The sequence below is a fragment of the Oreochromis niloticus genome, linkage group LG14 (assembly GCF_001858045.2).
Source record: "Oreochromis niloticus isolate F11D_XX linkage group LG14, O_niloticus_UMD_NMBU, whole genome shotgun sequence".
NCBI lineage: Eukaryota > Metazoa > Chordata > Actinopteri > Cichliformes > Cichlidae > Oreochromis > Oreochromis niloticus.
Window position 1 is genome coordinate 8604033 of NC_031979.2, and position 23354 is coordinate 8627386.

The window sequence follows — 23354 nt, forward strand, 5'->3', positions numbered from 1 at the left end:
GTCAAGAGTCTACAAATGATTCTTCCACACACTATTGATCTTTCCGTTTCACATTTAGACCTGTTTTGGGAAATGTCAGCGACCAGAGGCCACGTTTGACCTCACCGTTTTCCTGCAATGGTCTTGTATTGACAGTTACGCGTAATAATAGTAGTTGAGCTGAAATAATGTTAGATTTGAGCTAATAGTGGCATTGATGGAGCTGTGTTTTCCAGCAACTATTTTCGTTCCAAGGCAGTGCTGCCAGTTTAGTCTGCGACCAAGCCATTAGAGCACTATGCAGCTGCCTGCAAGGCTCTCACACAATCATGGGAGCAGAAGTATTGGGCCTTCACTGGCATTATAAAAACCTGATGGAGAGAGAGAGATTGGGGAGGGGGCTTTAACTGAGTCCTACTGAGCTCTGCGACATCCTGCACAGTACAGCTGCTGAGCTGCTCCTACAGCGAGGTCGGCTCGTTCCTGCACTCTGCATCGGAATCAAGTTTATTTTCCTGAGTCTTGGAAATGGGCCGCTGCACATGTACAGAGAAGAAAAAGCACATTCTTCTCTTGTAGTTTCACGCAATGGAAAGTTGGAGTGCTTCTCTGCGTGTAAGAAGCAGCTGGCTTCAGTTTATTGGCGCAGAGTTAGCCTTTTTTTTTCTTGGTCTCAGACCTTTCACTGAGGCTCAACATTGGACCGGTGTGAGGTGATTTCTACCAGAACCAACCCGTTTATGAAGTGTTAAATGTGGTGCGTATGAGAAGACGTATTGTCATTGAAGGTGTCACTGTTTACATTTTGTTTGTGTGTAAAGACAAAGAGAGTGAGTCGTAGTTTTGGTGAAAAATGTGACCATGATGGAAGCAGCCTCAAACTTTCTCCTCTCCAACATTAAGTAGGATGTAATATATGATTCACTTATATAATACCTACCCACATATATAATAGTCAGAATTAATGCCACCTTTGTCACTAGTTTTAATCAGACCAATATTAGGATATTGCAGACTTACTGGTATATTTTTCTTCTAGAATATGATGTTGAAAACAGTTTTTGACGAGCTCCAGCGACATGTTTGTATATAATCTGAGCACTGTTTGCAGCACAGTATTCATCACAGCTGCGTGTGATGTAGTTTGTGAAATATATCACCAGAAAAATACACGCTTAACACTTACAAACACTGGCTGCCACTCCTGTTAGCTAAGAACAGGAAACTGAGGGTACAATTCCCAAAAGCTCACTAAAACTGGATAAAAAAAAGCTTAGAAAAAATCGCCTGGTCTGATGAGTCTCTGTTTCTGTTGTGACATTTAGATTATAGGCTCCAGGTCCAGGTCCATTCCTCTGTGGCTACAGTGTACCCATCTTCTAATGGCTGCTTCCAGCATGATCCCACACCTTGTCACAAAGTTTAAATTATCTCAAACTGGTTTCTTGAAACTGACAGTTTAATCTGTAGTCACCAGATCTCAATCCAATAGAGCACCATTGAGAGTGAGAGCTTCCAGCTGACAAATATACAGCAACTGTGTGACGCTGTCATGTCAATATGGATCAACATCTGTGAACATCATACAGAGCTAACATCTGAATCTGTGCTACAAAAAATGAAAGAAGTTCTGAAGGAAGGTCTGATCTGGTGCTAGGAAGGTGGGACTAATAAAGCAGCCGTGCGTTCAGTATGGACTTTTTAACATTTAACAATCTACGAACTTTCTACATCATTGCTTCACAATATGTAAAGTACTGTGTTCTTAAAAATCTTTGAAAAAAACAGTGCTTGTAATCTTGGAGAAATTCAATGTTAATCACTAATTTAACTATATTTGCAAAATATAGTTACAATTTTAGTGCCTTGCTAAAATGGGTGGGTGTCCTCTTAGGGCGGAGATATCAAACTTGTGGGTCACATAAAGCCCACTTTGATGTTAAGTGGGCCGAACCAGCGAACCTCCCCCTTCTGTCAGCGTAAAGTAATTTAACTAAACATTTAATCGCATTCAATACAAGAAAAAGAAGTGCAATTTCAACAGTGCGTCTCAGTCGTTGTACATGAAAAAGAAATGCAGGTGTAGTAAATGAAAGACATCTGTCAGAACAAATAAACACATTTGTAAAATGACAGAAAAAAGTTAGGGTAGCTCACTTCCCAGACATAATTCACATTCATTCACAGAAAATGAAGCTAAAAGTGGGATGGACTGGAGTCTTTGTCAGGCCGATTCTGGCCCTCGAGCCTTATGTCTGACACCTGTGTTTTAGGGAGGCACGGGGACTTTCTTAAAACAGGGCTATAGCCCTGCAATTTCCCCCAGCATATTCAAATCACCATCTTTCAGGACCTGCTCATGCTCAGCACCCATCGGTTCACTCCAGCCTGTTTGACTTCATCGAGCCACTAAACCGCCAGCAAACCGTGAATCACAGTAGGTTAGATGCCGCACGGTGGCGCAGTAGAGCAACAGAACTACAACGCTGTGCTTTTTTTTCTTTTCTGGAAAACATCAATGGGAAGAGTAGATTTGCATGTCCGGCCGTCTGTGCCAATGGGCGCACTGGGAAGGCTGGGTTAGCGGGTGGAGCCGGGGGAAGCAGCCCAGTAAGTGCACAGTCAACAACCAAAGCATCCGAGATTACCACACCGATTCCACCGAAATCAGCCCCCCCTCCCGAAATCCCGAGTCGGTGCCTTTTTGGGAAAATATCGCTTTGATTGCACGAATAAGACAGACTCCCTGCTTTTTTAATTTTTTTTTTAAAAAAATTGTGCCTGCGTGTTTATGTGTGTGTGCGTGTGTGTAGGCTACGCCGACCAGGTTGGTTTGCGGCTCCACGTCGCCTCCACTCCATCGCTTTGGTAGTGCGGATGAAGAGGGGATTTTTGTGAAATTACACATTCCGCCTGATTCGCGTACAGGGCTAATTTATTTGTGTCCGGGGTCCTGGATTTACACAGAGGAGGAGGAGCGGGGAGCCGATCATCCGTCGTTCTCTTGGGTGAGTTCACTGGATTCGCGTCCAATCTGGCATCCCGATTTACTGACACTTCCAGCCTTATTTAGCAATCCGGTAATGTCTCCATAACGACTGGACCCACAACCAAGAAGGGAGCCATCCACTCAGCGTGCGTTTAAATTCTTGATGTAAATAGTTTGGGGGCTGATTTAATGTTTGATTGGAAGTGGACCGCTCTGATATGGACCTCGCCAGCGGGCCCATATCTGTGAAATGAATGAAATGTGGCAGTCTCGGTCTTTATGATAACAGCTCACAGCTGTGATCCATCACCAAAGACCACAACTACACTGTGCCTGGACTCTGATCGACTCTTTCACGCCATCTGCGTGCACACAGGTTGTCTAATTGTGCAGGAGTCTCCAGATAATGCTCTAGAAATTTAAGACAAACTCCAACTTTATTGTTGTATTGTTGATCTATAGGTGTTATAACGATCCTATTACAGCATTTGTGGTCAAGAAATCAGCTTTATTTGATCTTTATTGGCAAAGTGAATGAGATAATGTGTTATTGATTGAACTGAAAGTAGTAACTTATTGGTTCATGGGATTGTTTTAGTTTTAGCCAACCTCAGCTCGTGTGCAGAGGCCAATATTTCCATGCATCTCCAGGATTTTCTGCATTATCTCTCCATTGCATCACGCCATGTGGGGAATCGTGCCTTTTGGGCGTGTTTGCATCATTTTCAAAGTTTTCTTCCAAGGGTGTATCTTTCTTTGTCTCATTGTTGCCTGTTGTGTTTTGGAGAGAATGTAAAGGGGGGGGGCAAAGGATGCAAAGTGCATCGAGAACGGCGACATAATGCAAATTACATACATGCACACGCAAAGTGTGGCACATGCCTTCGTACATAGGGCTGGGTAATGCATGCAGCTCTATTGTCTGTGGAGCTCCATCTGTTCCATGACATGGCATTCCTCAGACAGCCAGTCATGCTGTTAGGGCTGGTCTGTGCTGACCCACTGGCTCAGAGTGAGGACACAGGAGTCACTTAGGGTGTGTTAAAAGCGTAGTACTCTTAGAGTACTAGTGGAGAGGGGCGCAGACTGTCTCCTACCATCAGCCCTAGACTATTTGCATGTGCAGCTGGAGGGTAAGGCTTAAGTTGAGGCTTGTGGAGCTAGTCTCAGTCGTGGATTAGGCTACAGGATGAGGAGTTTGTTTTGGAGTGTGTTCTGTAATGAGGCATGATTTGATTTAGAGATGTGGCTAAAATATGGTAAGGTTTAGTCCACACGTGCAACTTACTTGAGGTTAGGTTTGTGAGCGAGGCTGAATGGAGAATAAGTGCAATCTACAGTTATGGTTTCAGGATGGAGAACAGGAAAAAAACAAAACATGTTTGCTCCAAAGTTTGGCTTAGAAAGGCTGGAACGGGCCTGGGGCAAGTGACTCTAGAGGACTGATGATTAGATCTATGATGAGGCTGAAAAGAAGGGTTTGTGTGGTTAAAAGATAGTCTCAGTTTGGTGTAAAGAAGGGCTAGTGCAGTCTAGTGAAGGGACCTGAACGAAGAGCAGATTGGTTTAGAGACTGGCACACACTGTTTTCTGATGCCTAAGTGCCTCCAGTATGGCTGTAGAGGTCATAGTTTTGGTCTGGGACAATCTGAAGCTTGAGACATACTAACATGATCTGGGACTTCACCTAATGAAGGAGAACGCGTGATTAAAAGGTGGGGCTGGAAGAAGTTTGCTCTAGGGATGTGACTAGAGGCACGCTATGTCTCCAGAGCCGAGGTAAGCTGGAGATCCGGGGATGGAAGAGAGTGAGTGACAGAGAGAGAGGAGTGGCAACTCTGGAAGTCCAAACCAAGTGACTGCTGAACAGAAATTGCCTCTGATGTAGCTAATCACTGCTGCACCTCAGTCATCACAACTAGAACATAATTACACCACCCCCATATACACAGCAGCACACACACACATCAGTGCATAGACACACACACACACACACTCCATTTCCCCTCAGACCATTTCCCCTGTCCTCCAGCTCTGATTGCTGCATTAGGACTTGGCTGTCTTTTGTTTTCCACATACACGCACACACGCACATGAACGCACAAGGGGGAGGGTTGGGCCAGCTGAAACCACAATACAGTGGGGCGCAAAGGTCATCCAGCTGGCCAATCAGAGCGATGTCTGGGTTAGCTGGTAGTGGAGGAGGGCGTTGCTCCCCCCCATTTGTGCTGGTCAGGGTGGGTCTCCTAAACAAGCAGCTCCACTTCCAGCCCCTGCCCCGCTACTGCCGGCCCGGCAGCAAGGCCGTGCTTCCTCAGGGCAAAGTACAGCAGCCCCTGGCGACTGTGTGGGACTGCAGGTTATGGTCTTTTTTAGGTTTTAGAGGAAATCCTTTATTAGTTTGTGAGTAGTTTGAAGATCTTTTGTAAACCAAATGCTTCTTCAAAACTTGATTTGTTGCTGAGAAAGATTACAAGTATAAAAAGTTATGACTGAAACTATAAATTATGTGTGGAGCGCCACTGAGGTGTTTATTCCAAATTGACTGCAGTGCTGCTCGGTGACTGCTTGTGTAAAGAGGATTTTTTCTTCTTCTGCTATGTGCACAGCAGTTGTGATGTGTGGGTGTTAATGAATGAAAGCAAAAAAAATAAATAAATACTCCGCAAATAAAGCCCGTAAATTGATTACAGAATTCTGCTTCTGCTGGTGGGATTAATTTAGAGAACAAGATTTTAAATAATGAGATTTGGCGTACCGCAAAGACGCTGAGGAGAGGAAGGATGGAGGGAGGAAACGCTCTGAGTTGGGTGCCCGGATAGAAAGGTGGGGTGAGAAAAGATAAGGAGAGGCAGGAAGTCCGAGGAGGTGCGGGAAGAAAGTGATAAACCAAACAGGAGGAGGTTTAAAATGTGGGAATGAGCCGTGAAGGCCATCGCTGGGTATCACAGTTCCTTTGAGGGATGTTTGGATGTGACCACGTCAGGCTGAGCAGAACTTCTGATCCAGATCACATGCATGTTTCTACACACAAACACACACATACACACACTGTTTTCTGATGCCTAAGTGCCTCCAGTATGTGCTGAGTGGGCTTATCTGATTTCTGAAGGCTAGTTAAATGCAACCACTCCTATCTACCATATAGCCCCATTACTGCACGCACTAATGGGATGCTCACAGTACAAAGACATGGTGCCATAGTATTTATTTTGTATTTGTGTATGTTTGTGTGCACATGTTGTGCTCCTACCAGTGCGTATTGCATTGAGTCTGGATTGATAAACGAGTGAAGCGATGGATTTGAATGCCCGTCTAGAGGACGCTCATGTGTGAAGGCAGCAATTTGTGTTTTCTCAGTTTGTTTGACCATGCATGCGCGTAAAGGGATGCTGACTGGCTTGTGTGTGTGTGTGTGTGTGTGTGTGTGTGTGTGTGTGTGTGTTCGCCTGTTTCCTTGGCAATCAGCAGTTTGTCTTTGCTTCAGTGGCGTTTTTCTCTGCAGATAACAAGAAAAGTGGAAATGGGTCTTTCTCAGCAACCGCAACTCCGAGTGGAGAACTCATCACAACTAATAACTGTCACTCGGAGCAGCCAGGGTTGCATTTAAAAAAATAATAAAAAAATCTCATTGCTCTCTCTCTCTCTATTTTTTTGATGACCTATTTTAGCCTGTTTAGCTGTTGAAGCTCAGATGCAATATTGTGATAAGGAACCTGCGTCTAAAAATACCTGAAATAAAAAAAAAAAAAAAAAATCCCACCACATCCTCTCCCTCAGGGGTTGGTTTGATCTATATCCTTTTCCAGGCTTTTAGCAGCTGCTCTTCTTGCTGCCCAATAGTTTTTATGTGGTTTGTTCCAAATTGCACCTAGAAGCCACTGAACAAATGTCCAGTATTGAACACTTTTGACCACATACATTTTTGTAACGAGAGGTTTTTCACGGTCTCAGGGTCAAACTGTGGTGGAATCGCTAAATAACCAATTTAAAAAAATAAATCAGAACATTTAGTACTGTGTTAAAACACTCCAACAGTTTGCGCATTCTGTTCTTCTTCTTCTTCTTCTTCTTCTTCTGACCCTTTCATCCTCAGCATGTCCGCCTTCACTACGTCCTTTTCCTCCTGCCTGGCAGCTTCATATTCAGCATGCTTTTTTCCATTGCATCCGCTCTCCCTCCTGTGCACATGTCCAACCCTGAGCGGCCTGAGCTATCCCTCTGATGTCCTCATTTCTAATCCTGTCCATCTTGCTCACTTCCAATGAAAATCTGACCATCTCCAGCTCCACCTCCTGTCTTTTTGTCAGTGCCAGCATCTCCAAACCGTACATCACAGCAGGTCTCACTACCATCTCGTAAACCTTCCCGTTTCCAAAGCAAGGCACAGAGCCCCATGGATTACAGCTATTCTTGGATTCCATGTAACTGTGTGAAAAAAGTTAGGATTGCATGACAGGAACTCTTCCATTTGATCTGTGCAGAGATACTAAATGAGCCCGGGCGGCCTGCGTGGACTGTAGTGCCTCAGATGAACGTAGGCATTGTTAGTTTCAAATCTGCAGTTATTTACAGTTCCCACAGCCCACCTACAATCACTTTCCTCCTTGCCTGCACAGTTTTCTGTGTGCGTGCTGCAGACACGGTTTAAAATGACGCAGGCTTCTCCGCTGCACAATTTCAGAGCGATGCCGAGTGAGAGAAATTGTTAGCGACAGAAAGAACCCAAGTTAAATCTTCCAGAGCACAGAGGGGCCCATTCACTGTGTGAAGACAGTGTGTGAGGGAGAGAGAGGGTTGTGGGGGGGTGGCAGTGGGTGAGAGGGGGTGGGTTAGAGGAGAGGGGTGACTACGCTTAAAGCGGTGTGCATCTGTGCAGACTGTGTTGCAATAAGCAGTCAGAGAGGCAGAGTGGCAGAGGACATACGAGAGGAATCAAACTCGTTCGACTGCGTGTGGCTCAGAGGGGGCACGGAGGCTACTTCCAGCTAAAACACAAGAATGAGTCACCGGAGAGAAACGCATCAGTGTCTGCTCTGTGGCTCAGTGAACATGTATGATTCTGTGTACATGTACAGCAGTGCGCTCGACAAAAGCTGTTTAAAAAGTCTGCGCAGGCTAGGCCCTCGATTTGCGCAGCCTTTAAATGAAATACTTACAGAGTGGATAGATTCTTAGAGCAGTGCGCAGAGCCCGACTAAAGAAATCATCCAGACTAATGAACCAGCTGACATTAGCTCACCGCAGATACGGTGAAATCCTTTCAGTAGATATCCGAGACACTGGGAAACATTTTATTATGCGTAAAGTTGTTAGCTCCACATCTGAATGTGATTAGGACAATTTAGATGAAAGTGAAAAACAGCAGTTTTACTTTCATTCATGCAGTCCCTGTTAGTGTTTGTAGCTGGATCAAAAGAACTCTTTGAAAATATCAATTTAGAACAACCAAAAATACTTCATTAGATCTCAAACGTTCCACCCCACACTAGCTTCCAATAACTTCCAGTATCATCCTCACAGCTTCACAGTCAAAAATAATCACTGTTTATCTCAAACTGGACCTTCAGTTCATTCACTGACTGTAACAGGCTGTTTAACGTCCTTCCCCCTTCCTTTAAGTTCACTTTCTTCTGATTGGTTGCCCCTCCAAACACAAGGTTTAGACAGCTGGCTATTTACACTTGAGGTGCTAATATTAGGATGTCCTCTCTATCATACAGAGCCCAAAAAGTTGTTGGAAAAAGAGCTTTTAGCTCTCAGGGAGAACTTGCGTGTACACTGACCTCATTATTTGAAGCTTTGGAAGAGCGCACATGCGACACACAGCCGTGTAAATATTGATGAGTAATGAATGTCACATTGAGTTTTTATAATTCAGCATCTTACACTACACACTGTAGTAACCCATGCATTTCTTGAAGGAAAAACTGCGTAAATCAGTTTAAGGTGTGACGTCTGAAAACAAAAGTACCCGAGGGGGCTGTGCAGACCCAAGAAAACACTCTAAGCATTATCTGTCCAGTGATATAGATAATGTCCCAATCCATTTTAGATGGCACCCAAACAGTTTTTGCAGAGGATAAAGTAAAATTCGATATCAGTAACAAATGGACGTGTAAAAATGACGCCCTGAGAAATGAAAAATAAATAAATAAGCTGCACGTGTTTTTTGGCCTGTGCGAACCAGTTTGTGTCTCGCTCCCGCTACACTGCGCTCGTAAAACGTACGGCGGCACAGTGAATGTGCCAGCGAGGCTTTCGCTTTATAAAACATCCTCTCTGTTTACTGGTGCTATGACTCATGGTTGCTATAGTGAGGAGGCTCTGACAGCAATGCAGCTGATTAGGAGCATCTGACTCCACATGACTGTACCCCCCTTCATCTCTCTCTGTCTCTGTGCCTCCACCGGTCCGTCTCTCTCTCTCTCTGGAGTTCTGCATCTTTCCATTTCTTGCTCTGTTGCTATCTTTTCACTCGCTTTTACTCTCCTTTATTTCCACTGTTCGCTTCGCCTCACACCTTTCCTTCCCCTTTGCTTCTTCCTCCACATCTTGTTTTATTCCTGCAGCACTCACCAACCTTTAATATACCTCGTATAGATTTTCTTATTTAGACTGCTGCCCTTCACAGCTCCCTATCTTAAACTCTTATGCCTTCTCTGATTTCTTTTACTCGTCTTTCAATCATCTCCATCTGTTTGTCTTTCTGTGGTGTCCAGCTGCACGCCAGATGCAGCTCACTCTCTGGGCTGCTGGCATCACGATCGCGATCAAGGGAGGAATAAGCTGGAAAGGATCCCTCATGAAAGACGAGAGATTGTCCTTTTAATGCACATGAGAAGTATTAATAAAGGTACAGATTTCACGAAGGAAGTAAGAATAACTTATTAAAAAACCCTCACACCACAACTATTAACCACAATTGAATCACCCTGCTGTTGAGACTGAAATAACCTATTACCCATCTTATCACCCACTGTGCCGAGTACCACAGACACGCTCTAAATCCTCATGGGGAAATTATAGCAATGCCACTGAATACTGTTGAGTGTCCCTCACAGGAGCACAGTGAGATAACATGATAATGTTTGTAGTAAAATTAGCAGTTACATAAGGGATATTTGTAGAGTTTCAGGAATGAAAGGAAGACCTCGTCAGCAGACTACAACCAGAGGAAAAATCCTTATTAGCAGACTAGAAAAAGCTCTACAGTGTAGAAATAAAAATATCACTCAGTAGCCTGTATTCCTCTCTCTGTCTAAAGCAATAGGTTAATGTTTTAGAAAATATGCTTCACGGTATTAATGAGAGTTAAAACGTGTTAAAATGTGAGTCAAAATAAAAAGCTCCAGCAGCAGCACGAGGTTGGCGTAGGTTCTCATAAAACACTGGGGGAAATGGCTCTTGTAACGCCTACACAGATCAAAACGATCCTGCTGGATCCTCTTAAAAACATTTTTTGAATCACATGATTATATAATCAAGCAAGAAAGTTTTTATATAAACAGTTGCTTCATTTTTGTTTTTGTATAAAAAGTATTTCACTGGGATTTTTGTGATCCGCTGTATGGTTTAAATTGTCTGTTTTTAATCAAACTTACATTTTGATTTAAAAAAATACCATATTATTAAGCAAGATTGTGCATTTGAAGTAACATAAACATGTAACTGCACTGTTTGACCATAATGGGTAATATAATTTACTGTTTTCCCAACTTAAAAATAAAAACAGCTACAGCTTTTTTTTAAAATTTAGCAACAGGTACAGGATCATACTGAAGCCACAGGGTCTGTAACCCAGAAACCAGCTGCACCCATGGTGTCACAGCTTGGACAAGAAAATGCACGAAGACCAATTCAGAAGAATTCAGGACCATATAAGCGCAAAATTTATACAAACCTTTGATTAAAAAGAAATAGATTTAATCACATATGAAATATTTAGTCATTTAATATATTTAAGTTACATTTACACTTGTTCGATAAAGTGTAGAGCTAGGCTAGCAGCCTCCCCTCAGTGTCTCTAAAACCAACTAATTAACAAATTATAACAGCTGACATTCAGTGTAACTGTGTGCGCTCCTTGTGTCATTCAAATTATGCTTAAAACTGTTTAAAAGAAAATGTATCGCACAGAGACAGACTCCTTTTGGATGCCAATTAGTCCTACACGGAGCGGGAAAAATCATCCTTACTGGAAGAATGGATCCTTACATGCAAAGACTAATTTTTTGATCCTGACGATAGACGGCGTAAAAAAACCGGACAGCTCTACTGAGACAACATCCATTTGTTTCCGAAGTCTTAAGATGAGGGTTTCTTCCATCTTGGCTTAAAAAGAACCAGATTTGACAAAGAAGGTTGAGGACTGTGAGACTGCTTGCTCATTGGCTAAAGACTTGTCAGTCGCAAGTCATTAACCAACTGCATACCTTGGATAAATGAGTGACTGAGACAAACTCACCAGGAAAGTGTTTACGCGTATCAAGACAGAGCGAGGTTTTCTCTACGCCTGGATTTCTTTTTGCAACCACAACTATCGCCATCTGGTGGCCTTGAGATAGAATGCAGGTTTAAAGGACTTTCAAATCTGCTTCAATTTTTCAAGTCAGAAGCTTTACACCATTTGCGACCCTGAAGCACTGTTGTCCTTTCCCTTTTCCCTTCCTTGTGTGTTGTGCAACCTATGGACACCCCCACAGGTGTCCATAGATATTATTGTGTTTATGTGTTTATTATGTATTATTCATCAAGTTATTCATCCAACATATAAAGCAGCATTAGCATCATAAAAGCACAATAATTTTTTTTTTCACCTATTATTTCATAATACATTGTCTATATAGCACAAAATGTCCTCCCATTCTAAAAAGTCGCATGCTCATATGCTTGAAATTTTGTGGAGTAACCTGCTATATATTCTGTCCCCTGCAACAGCAGAATTACACGAGAGAACAGGGAAATGGACTCCAAGTCTTCCAAACTGCTTTTCTCATGTCAGTATTTGCAGGGGCAGATGGATGAGGCTGCAGGCCAAGAGGAGAGGAGAGAGGTGAGGAGCCATTGTAGGCTCTGGAAAGATGGACGGGGAGATGAAAAGAGGGCAAGATGGAGGAGGGAGAGGTGTCTTGTTTCGCAGGCGAGCTGCACTAAAATGCCATAGTGGGGAAAAAAACCAAACAAGCATATGGGAGATGAACATTATTGATAGCGTTAGCATTTAGAGTGGATTGTTCCTGTCGTGACTGCTTATGGGCTGTGAGACAAATACTTTGTGAAAAGGGTAATAGAAAGCAACATTGTGATTGATTGCTGGTACCTGCGCAAGTACCATATTGGACAATATACAGCTAATAGGCCATGCCTGACCCTTTCTCTACACTCTATCTCTCACATTTCTCTCCTGATTCTTGTTATAATGTCTTTTTCCTGTTTCCTCATAGCCCTCAGTAAAAAAGGACCCTCCTTTTTTTCTGCTCTTTATCGTTCTCAGTCTTCTCTCTTTCCTTTCTTCATTTGTCTCACTTCCCCCTCCTCCCTCTGCCTCTTTTGGCCACGGGAAGTGGCAGTCTTTGCCTGCTTGCTCCCAGAGGAACAGACCTGCCTTTGTCTGTCTTCACTGTAGGAAGATGAGTAGCCAGTCCACCCAGTAAACCCAGTAAGTCCAGTAGGAATGAGGGGGTTGTCTGTGGCGAGCCAGCCACCTAGAACGCCTGTAAATCAGCCAGCCACTCGAGCCAGGGCCTTTCCAGGTCTGTCCAGCCAGCCAGCCAACTAGGTATTATGTCAGACACTCACGACTATTAGAAGGAGTGGACAAGGAGGCACAGTGGAGACGGAGACAGAGACTCCAAGCGCATCTGAAATCTACAATGGCTTTGAAATCTGAACAGTAATACGTACATTTCCAATGCCTGGAGGAAAAACCCCAAATGTGAAATTATTGCAGCATAATTTATTACCTCATGCCAAGAACTGAGAGCAACCAGTGGGAACTGTCAGATGATCTAAAACACCACATGACATGTACGACCTGTTTATGCCTTTAATGTTTCTGTGAATATAATTACATGATTTATGTGGTAATAGTCAACTGTAACAAAAAACAGTGACACGTGTGTGAGAGAGGGAAATAAAAGCAGCGCTATGATGTACAGATACATGTACAGATGTGAGCTGCAGGGAGATTTGCCAGTGTTTGTTTTCATGATGAAGAGGCATTAAAACATTAAGTTAATTTACTTATTTCCTCAATAAGGCTAACACCTCTGCCGGTACTAAAGCAGTGCCTGTAAATTCCTTATTATTATTATCAGGAAAACAAAATTCAAGTTACATTTGTCTCTCATCACTAAGCTTTAAGTTAAACAAAATATTGCTTTAAATGTTGAAGAATTACAGCAACTCAAGTTTCTCCAATTTTTGCATGTTTAAATATAATCGGACACTAGAGTCAAAAGCTGTTTCATGGACAGCTGTGGGCTATATCCTCATTATTTCATTATTAATGAATTAAGCTGGCAAAAGCTCTACAATTCATTCCAAGGGTGGTTGGCATTTGGACGCTGTTGCTGTGAATCTACTAAATGTCATCAAAGGAGTCTGAAACAGGCCATAATGAGGATGCAATCCATCAAACAGATAGTGGGAACAGAAAAGCAAACAGGCCTGGATGTCCATAGAAGACAAGGTAGTAGATGATGACAGGATGCTTTCCATGGTAAAGAAAAATATAACATCTGGACTATAGTCTGCTCTGCTCAAACTATAAAATAAATACAAAACTATTATTATACAACAATATCATAATGAATTTTAAGGTTAGAAATCATTCGCTTTGAAATCTGGGATTTTCATTGCAATTTTTTGGTCAGTACAGTCTTATTTATATAGCACCAAATCACAACAAAAGTCACCTCAAGGTGCTCTACAATAATAAAGACAAAAGCCTAACGATCAAAGAGACCCTCTTTGAGCAAGCACTCGGAGACAGTGGGAAGAAAAAACTCTTTTAACAGGAACAAACCTCCAGGCTCCAGGGGTGGGGGACAGCCATCAGCCGTAGCTGCTTGGGGGTCAGGGGATCAGTAGTTCCTTCACTTCTGAAAGTGATTATGTACAAAGTGGGTTTTTTTGTTTGTTTGTTTTTTTCCCCTTTTTTTTCATTTTCTTTCATTTAAAAAACAAAAATTAAACCTAATTCAATCTCGTTATGGTGACGAGGTACCTCGAACTAGTATGTTCAAGACTTAAAACTCTTTATATAAGAATTTTCTCAAACGACAGTGGGGAAAATGAATGTGGAAATTCATTTCTAGAACTGGAGCCCTTAAAAAATGTGGGCGGCCACTGTTGCGCTCTATTAGCTTAGTGCAAAGAGTAGCCAAATAGCTAGCTTGCTCTGTCCAACACTAAAATCGGTCCAGCATTTATAAAACTCATGTTGAATCTAACATGTAACAAAACAGACAAAAACAAGTCATAGCTTGTTTGTTTAAAATGGACAAGTTGTTGAGAGAGCTAGCTAAAGCTGACCTAAGCTAGCATCTTGCTAAGTGCTGTTTTTAGCATTGTAACAGTCAATAAAATGTTAAATCAGTTGAAGCTAAAAGTTCCAGATTGTGGTACAGGGTGCCATCTCTTCCTGCCAAGCTAATTGAAGTAAGCTAATATCCATATTTTAGAGAAATACAGTGGTGGTGATTTTCTCATTTGGCTGCTCCTAACAGACAAGATATTCCCCAAAATATGTCTCACTGAGTAAAGGATTTGAGTATTACAAGCGGGTTACTGTTATTTGCTTAATATTGCTGAAGTAGCATTTTAGTTTTGGTTCTGATTCAGCAATGTGAAGAGTGACTCCTCATTAGCTAAATACAAAGATAAACTTCATAAAAGAGAGGCACACAGACGTAATGAAACTATAATCCCGGCTTATTGACATCAAGTTTCTGAGCTATCTGTCTGTGCAAGTTACCATAAACACACTCCTCATTTAGAAAAGACTCCACTATCCACACAAACGTCCTCTCTTAACCGCATAAAGAAACCGAAAACATCCAGTGACATTGATTTTTCTATCATATTTCAAAGCTGAAACTGCTTTACATTGTTATGAACAATACGATCCTTCAGATATCATTTTCGCAGCTTTGTCTATGCTCTAATATGACTCCAAATATGATGAAATCTAGGATAAAGCCACATTGCTTTCTCTCTCTCTTTTTCTTTTCCAAAAAATTATGTTTTAATGGATGAGGCTTCAAGCACCTCAGGCCTCAACAAGCCTTAACAAGGAGATCAATAGAAAGTATATAGACTGTCCTCCCACAGGCTATGTCTGCTCTCGCCTCAGATCACAGAGGAATATCGTGGTGATGCCAAAGCGACACCCAGCCAGTATAATGTAGAAATGATTTGATGTAATGGGAACACTATGTTGTGATGAGAGGGGGGGGCTCTCTCCCTTCATCTCTCACCCCGTAGCACCCCTTCAGTCTCTGTAGAGTCGAGATGTCCGAGGAGGTGAGCGCTCATTTGCTATTCTCTTTAAGTTCCCCTCCTTCCCTTGACATCACTCCTCGTCTCCTCTGCTTTCAAAGGCTAGGTACCAGTAGAGTGGCAGGGTTTACAAGAAGGAGAGGATGCTGGCCGAGGTGATAAGCAGTTGTGAGGAGACTGTAGATAAATGGCTGCAGGGCTGAATTGTCCGGCTCACCAGATGGCTGCTTGGTATGTGCAGGGAGAACAGACCAAGAGAGTCTAAACCAGAGATGTCGAACCCCCGGACCTTATGTTCGACACCTCTGCCCTAGACTTTCTTGTTTCCATAAGTGCATGGTTGTGTGTTTACATGCCTTTGTCCTAGGATGCTCACTGCGCTCCACACAGGGAATCCGTTATTGCTCCCGCTCTGCATTCCTAAGGGCGAGAGGAAAATCTTAACCCCTTTTAACCCTACTTTTTAACTGTTCACCAGCTTTTAAGTCCCTTTTTTTTCCTTTTTCTCTTCCTGCACTTCACACACACATACACACACACACACACACACACACACACACACACACACACACACACATACAACTCCTTTCATTGCATGGAATTAGTTTACGCTGTGGCAGCCAAATGTTGCTGTTCATGGCTACATATTTGCTCTTGCTGAGGTGCAGCTAAGTCGAACAGTGCTTGTGTGATGGTGGCTGCAAAGTTGGCCTTGTTTTCATTAAAAAAAATTTAAAAAAAGGTATGTTGGAAGTTTTTTTTAGACTGTCATGCTCTTAGAACTGAGGAGGAAAACATCCTAGCATGCTGGTTTCTCATCCTTGCCTTTCCTGTTCCCCTGAGATGTGACTTGATGGACAGATCCCAGCCCACAGAGCAGTTGCATGTTCGCCAGCTGCATGTGAAGTGCAGGACTGTTTATGCAACGCTGTCTGTGTACCACAGCAGCTCCACTTTCAAACCATGGTCCTACCACTTTTACACACTATGTGCTATGTGCATGTGCATACTACGGTGTCTGCCTGGCGATCCACACGTACGGAGAGCATCCGAAACATGCATTTTGTATCCACTTTCATATCCCTGCAAGCTGCAGACCGCAGAGCTCAGCACTCATTTCTTTCACTTTTCTCCACTGATCCCCCGGTGCACAGGTACTCTTTTAAAACCTCGCCTAACATGTGAAAATAAAACAAAAATCCTGCCATCTAAGTGTTTGCCCGAGGCTCCAGCTTTACAAAGTAAAGTTTGGAGAGATTTGTTTGGGCCCCCCAGTGAGCTGTGTGGGCTCGTCTCTCCCGCGTGCATCAGTGGACCGCTGCAGTAGTGATAAGAAACAGAAGTTTGCATTGCTGTGAAAATGAAAAACAGTGTTCAATTTGAGTTATACAGCAAGATATGTTAGGTATAAAACAGCAAAATCTGGGTGAAATGTAGGCATATTGTCATACATTACCTTTCTGAATGAGCCACCATGAAGTGTTCTTCAAGTGCACTTCTTCACCATCTGTGTAACTGTACATCACAAAGCTGCCTATGTGTGAGAATCTGTGCGTGGCTCTATTTAGGTCTGTGTTATCTAATACAATCTGTCCCCATCTAATATTCACACTGCTAACCCTTCAGGGAGAGGAGAGGAGGAGCAGAGAGGGATTTGGCATGCCAATAAACAGATTTAATACACACACTTGGAAAAAAAGTTATGTACACATTGGCAAATGCCACAGCAATCAACTGGCCAGTGTGGCATGTCTATACAGTGCTGCAGACACTTCGTAGGTGGACTGAAACTTAAGTCACAAATGCATGTGTGTGTGTAAGGGTGTGTTCCACACACACACACCTTAATGTTCAGTAACCATAAAAAAGTTTTAAAAGCATATTCGTAACGGTGTCCTAGATAATCGTGTGTTCTTGCCAAATTTAAACAGTTTTTCTTATGGGGCATATATTTTACATTGCTTATATTTTAGTGTATATTTCAATTTTGGAGCTTTTAAGTTAAAACATTTGAAGACAGATGTGTGGGTTGTTTATTGGTGTGGCCAGCTCCTTTTTAACCAGATTTTGCAGTTTTAGTCATGAGAATTAAAGCGAAAAGTGCTCCTCTTGGAGCTTTTAAGAACGTTTGTGTGGACTATATTGTGACATGAAATAAACTAGAGGACAGAGGAGGCTTTTTGAATTGACCGATTGACTGCCTTCTGTTTAATAGTGTAAAGTTATGCTGTGCTTTGCTTTGGTGGAGTCACCCAGGCATGCTGTTTGCTTGTGTTGTTGAGGATGTCAACATGCAGTTTGCCCAAGAGTCTGTTGGAGACCGGCTGTTATCATACAGACAGAAACCATAAAATGGATTTCATTTTTTAAAAATCTGTTTGTAAATCAAAGAATTAAAAAAATAGCAGAGATTCTCTGTATCTCAGAAGTGACTTTATTGTTGTTTTTACTTTGCCAATGTTGTGCACACCATCATTTTAGTTTCTTTCCCCTCTAAAGCAAGTATGGTCTCCTCTCATTCTCTTCTCTTCACTTTTTCTTTTCCCCCTGCTGTAGATACAGCAGATTTGCCTTGCCAGCTACACGACAGAGTGAAAAACAAGAACAGAGCTTGAATCAATTACTCACTGGATGCACTTGATTTAGTGGTGCTCCGTATAAGCACTTCTGAAGTGATGCTGTCTGAATCGGGCGAGGCAACTTTTCCTTGTTTTTTCTGCATAAATCAGATCTGATCGGTGCTGATCTGCTGTCAGCCTAGATGCAGATCATAATGAAGGAGGGGCTGGTGAGATTGTGAGTCAGCCTCTTTCTTCCAAGAAACTTGATTTCAAAAATGAGAGATGCACTTTTGGAACAGCAGCTCGCTCTTTTAGAAGGATCACTGACGATTCTTCCACTGAGTTACCATATTTGGTCAATTTTGTCTTACTTTATAAAAATGAGAGCAAACAGCGTGGCCTTTTAAAGAAAAAAAAAAGTGAATATAAGCGCAGTGTTGATGCATGAATCTCTTTGGTCAAAATATAAAAGCTATGAAAGCATGTGCGTGGTTTCTTTTCCCATCACTGCTAATTCTGCGTCTCTGTGTTGCTTCGCAATCATGCATGAGTCACAGGCTTTGGGTGATCTATCCAGGGACATGTCTCCGAGTTCAAGACGTCAGTTGAGGCTTGTTGGAAGACGTCCAGTTTGTTGGGGGAAGGGAAGTGGAGTTTGGGGAGGAAGAGGAGGTGGAGAGTTTTAGGGAGAGGTCAGTGGAGGCACAGCTGGTGAGACCCCCACTCTAACCAGCTGCTGCCTCAAAAGGAGCCTGTCAGCAGCCTGCCTGCCTGGATGTACGTGCCTGTCCCTTTTCTTCTTTTTTCTTTCTCTAACTCACTCCCCCCAGCTTTCCCCCTGTCGTGTCCCCTTGCAGACTCAGCCCAGCTGTTCCAACCTTTCTACTCCCCTGCCACAATGCATCCTGACCCCCTTCCACGCATACAAAAAACAAAACTAAACAAACATGCACGTTCTTCAACGAGAACACGCACGTGAGCACCTATAGACTGTTCAGGCTGTATCCAGCGAGTCACATTAAACATGTCCCACGAGTGCTGATCTGTTATGCCTCCGTTGGAGTGAGTAAGCGCCTGAGGCTGGAGTAAATCCACCAGCTGAGTCTTTGGGCCCTCCAGGATGGCTTCTGTCTCATATTTGGTCATGGGAATCAGTTTTACCCTTTACTTGGAAAGCCATTCATTTTTTATGTTATTTTGCATCAATATCAACTTGCTGAGACTTGATACATGCTTAAGATATGTAATTATTCAAAGGTAATTGTTCATCACTAACACACTGTCATTGTGCTGCCAAACAGGGAGTGGAAAACGTGGCTGAGTGGAAATGTGATATTGAAAGTTGGCTAAGTGAAAAAAGCGGAGAATTAATGAATACTTTGTTTCAGTTCCAAAAAAGTACAAAAAAATACAACTTGTTCATAAAAAAGAAAGAGTAACTGACTGATCATTCAGGAATTTCTTATGGCTCGGTGAATCATTCCTGGGCGCCTGTGGCTCAGGAGGTAGAACTGGTTTGTGGATCGATTCTCTGCCAACCGGCATGTCGAAGTATCCTTGGGCAAAATATTGTTGCCCCGACGGATCATTTGGAGTGAGAGTGTAGACAAGGTGCTTAGGTATAGAAATGAATGTGTGTGATTGGATAATTGAAGTTTGCAGTAAAAGCTCTCTGTGCTCAGTTAGAGTACAAAATCACTATGTAAGTATCAGTTTACCATTTAGCATATAGCTCTTTGGGCTATGCTAGTATTGGCATATTAATGTTCACATGCTAACTGATGTTCGGAGGCTATAGCATTTATTATGTGTATCATATAAGCTTGTTAACTTGCCAGACTAAGACAAGTTTAGCAGTCATTAATTCAGTGTTTTGAGTCTCGCACTTTCATGCATGCTTTTTCGTGCACGTTAGCACATTAAGTACAACAATGTAAAGTCCTCTACAAGTACCGACACGGTGTACTCATACAAAAGTTGCAGTCAGAAAACTGTAATACTTATAATGTCATTCCTTGAAGGCACCAACAAGCCCAGATTTCTGGAAGATTTTGCTTGGGTTGTTTGCTGCTATAGGACCGCAGAAGCCTAGAGGCGGTTTACGGTGATGGACTGCCGATTTCAGTAATCCATCAGACTTTACGTCTTAACAAGTTAATTGTCTTGCTGTTGTGAAACTAATGGAATCACTGGTTTCCTGGAAGGTAGGAAGTCAGTCTGAAAACATGTCATGTTCTTTGATTAGCCGTAAGTGGTTATGCAGCATATGGAAAAATGCGTGGGCGTATGAAACTTCCAGTCGTGACTTTCAAACCAAAAACAAAGTGAGTGAGTGACTAATCATTTTGATGAATGAATAATGCATTATTTGCCTCAGTAAATGCATTTGGCTTTAATGTAATTTAAAGAATATCTACCATATGGTCTACGTTCTGGCTTCTGGCTAGTTTCCCCTGATTTGCTTGATTAACTTCAAGTTCAAATCTGAACTCGGGGGGCCACCCAGGCTGCACCTTGCCATCGGTGCAGGGGTGCCACACCCTCTCTCTGCCCCTCTTCCTCAGCGCTATTGTTCCTTCTATGACAAGGACCACGTGCCCCCCTATTCAGCATCCTGGTAGGGGGTAGGCGGGCTCTTTGTCTGCCTGCCATTGTCCCAGACACACACGCTTCCATTTGACGGACACGCGTGCTGACAAAAGAGAAAGGGAGTAGGAGAGGAGGAGGAGGGGCCACCGCTGGCCATTATTCTCGATGGTGGTGGCGGTGAAAAGACGAGACGCGCTGGCCATCTGTGGTGTGTGTTTGTAATCTGTAGTGACCGTGTGTGTGGGGGGGGATAGGGGGAGCAAGGGGACTGCACACACACACACTTCTCAGTTTCTAAAAGAATTCCGCCACGCTTTTCGAGGGGTGTGATGCCTGTTGAGATGGCCTCCCCTTTACGTTTGATGAGGTTTTGTTTTGCTCTGAAGTGAGGTTTGAAAAGAGAGGAAAAAACTCAAAGTGACTGATAACTGTTGAAGTCAAATCAACATCCTGGAGAGAAAGCGACAATAAAAACGTCTCTAATTCCTTTCTTTTCCCTTTTTCCCTCTCCTCTCCTCTCCTCTCCTCTCCTCTCCTCTCCTCGCTGTGCCAGTGTGTTTTCCAGCCATGGGCCTCAAACACCAGTCCGCTTGTCTTTCTCGTCTCTGTCTGCCTCTGGCCTGATCTCTCTGCCTGAGGGTCTTCACCTCTGCAATGTTTGCTCTGCACCATCACAGTTTCCCTCTACTTCCTTTTTTTTTTTCCAACAGAGGTTAACTGATAATGCCCTGCTGAATCCTCTAAACATGGGTGAGCTTTTTTAGACGTTGCTCTAGGATGTTTTTTTTTTTAAATGAAGCTGAGATATGACATAACTTTCTTGCCTTCCTCTTTTTTCCCATTTCTCCTTAATTCCTGCTTTCTTTCACATCCACGTTTCTTTTCCTCCCTCTTTATTCCTCTTCAGTCTTTGTTGTTTGCTTCTAGTCCTGTTTTTCATTGACTTCCCCTGACTTGTTTCCATGCATGACTCTTCTTTTCTTTATCCCCAAATCCCCTCCTATCATCTCCTTTCCGCTGATATTTTTCTTCCTTTTCTCGTCTCCTCCAGTTCTTTAACAGAATCAGTGTATTTGGTGAATGCTGCAGGGCATCGCGTGTCCATTCTAAGAAATGAAAGCCACGTTTTGTATATTTCCTTAATTTTATTAAATAGTAAATAGCCATGCAAAATCTTGGAAGCGTGTCAGATTTTTTTTTAAATGAGTTCTGAGACACGTCACTTCAAATACTTCTGGATATCAGGAAGCTTATCCTGTCGAGCAGCGTGCAGCAGCGCCACCCCTGTATGATCTGCCTGACTTTCTAAACTCATTTCCTCTGCCTGTGTGTTGCTGCACGCCCAGCTTGGGCTTTTAGTGCCGATCGATAAGACATGACCACCCCGTGAAGGTCATTCTGTCTCACTTCTCCAGAAACCAAAACTCCCAAACCTCTGTAAAGGCAGCCACAAAGATAACACAGCCCGTCTGCAATTTCCTCTTATGTCCCAGTTTTTTTCTTTCTTCCTTTTTTCCTCTTTTACTGTAAATGGAAACAGTTTTGCCTCTGAGATGTTTTTTGTTCCTGTGTAGTAACTTTCTGTGTCACCAGATGTTGCTGTAAGGAGAATTGTTGCGATGTCGCCAAAGAGAAAAGGACATGACTGTTTCCTTGTGGCCCAGAACATGCTGGTGCGTCTCGCTCTCGCAGGACAGATTTGAGGGCAGGCAGACAGATGGTTGGTGTCACACAGGGAAATGGATAGACTGACAGACAGATGGATAAAGACACAGCTTGATAATACATGCATATATATACAGAGAAAGCCTCAGGCCTTCTTAATATGTGTTTAAAGACACAAGTAACATTTAAAAAATATAACTATGTTATGCAAAATAAAATTTTTCAAAGGGGATTTGAAGAAAAAAAATTGCCAGCTATATCTACAAAGCTGTATCTTCAAGCCAGCCTTTTATATCAGCACATCCTCCAAACGCTTCCTCTTTAGGAATGCGGAGACAGACAGAGGTCTGTCAGACAGGCAGCAGCAGAGCAATGGGGCAGATGTTAAAAGCTTTGAAAGCCATATTGATTTTTAGACTTTAGGCCTTGTATGTTGTTGCTTTAGATGCAAAACATGCATTATGTATGAATGCATTGTGTCACAGTCAACACATGAATTGTGAAGAAAACTTGAGTTCACATGCTGTTCATATCTTGGGGGGGAAGCTCGCATTTAGTATTCAGTGCACGTACTGAAACATGCATCCCATGTATCAGCAAAGTGGATTAAAAAAAGAAGCTTCCTGTCTGGACAGGAGGTCAGAGGTCAGAGGTTATAGAAGGCAGCCTGGGGAATGATGCACACAAACACATCCACGCAGAAATACAAATGCACAACCCGGACCAAAGGCAACTGGTCTGTATAGCAGTGATGCTCCTTCCATCCAGCAGGGGTGCTGTTACACAGGCAAAAAAAAAAAACAGATCTGCACTCCTCTCCTCTACTCTGTGGATTTTATAGCAAATAGATTTTAATTTAAAACCTGTCCATGGATGAGTAAATGATTGCCTGCAAATAAGAGCAGCATGTCCTAAAAGGAGTTTTTGATTTGGTGGCATTGCTGAAAAACCTATACACTGTATAATAAGAATGCAGCCTATAGTTTGCAACAACTTTGAGGGATAACACAGATAAAGCTTTCTAACTTTACAACAATACACTCTATAGTACAATAAAATTCCTTCTA

General features: G+C 42.7%; 1 protein-coding gene and 1 long non-coding RNA gene across 3 annotated transcripts in view; one reads left to right on the forward strand and one right to left on the reverse strand.

Annotated features, from left to right (window-relative positions):
* Positions 1 to 2516: 2516 nt before the first annotated feature.
* Positions 2517 to 23354, forward strand: part of numbl (NUMB like endocytic adaptor protein) — a 61846-nt gene continuing 41008 nt past the window's right edge. Inside the window, exons 1-2 of one of the 2 annotated variants that reach the window (XM_025898199.1) lie at positions 2519 to 2671; positions 2793 to 2987. The gene's annotated coding sequence lies outside the window, so the exon portion shown is untranslated. Of the gene's footprint in view, positions 2988 to 23354 lie in introns of both variants that reach the window. The other variant, XM_025898198.1, reaches the window with a different exon arrangement.
* Positions 15681 to 23354, reverse strand: part of LOC112842138 (uncharacterized) — a 29163-nt gene continuing 21489 nt past the window's right edge. The window contains exon 3 of the long non-coding RNA XR_003213811.1: positions 15681 to 15892. This is a non-coding gene — a long non-coding RNA (uncharacterized LOC112842138). The remainder of the gene's footprint in view (positions 15893 to 23354) is intronic.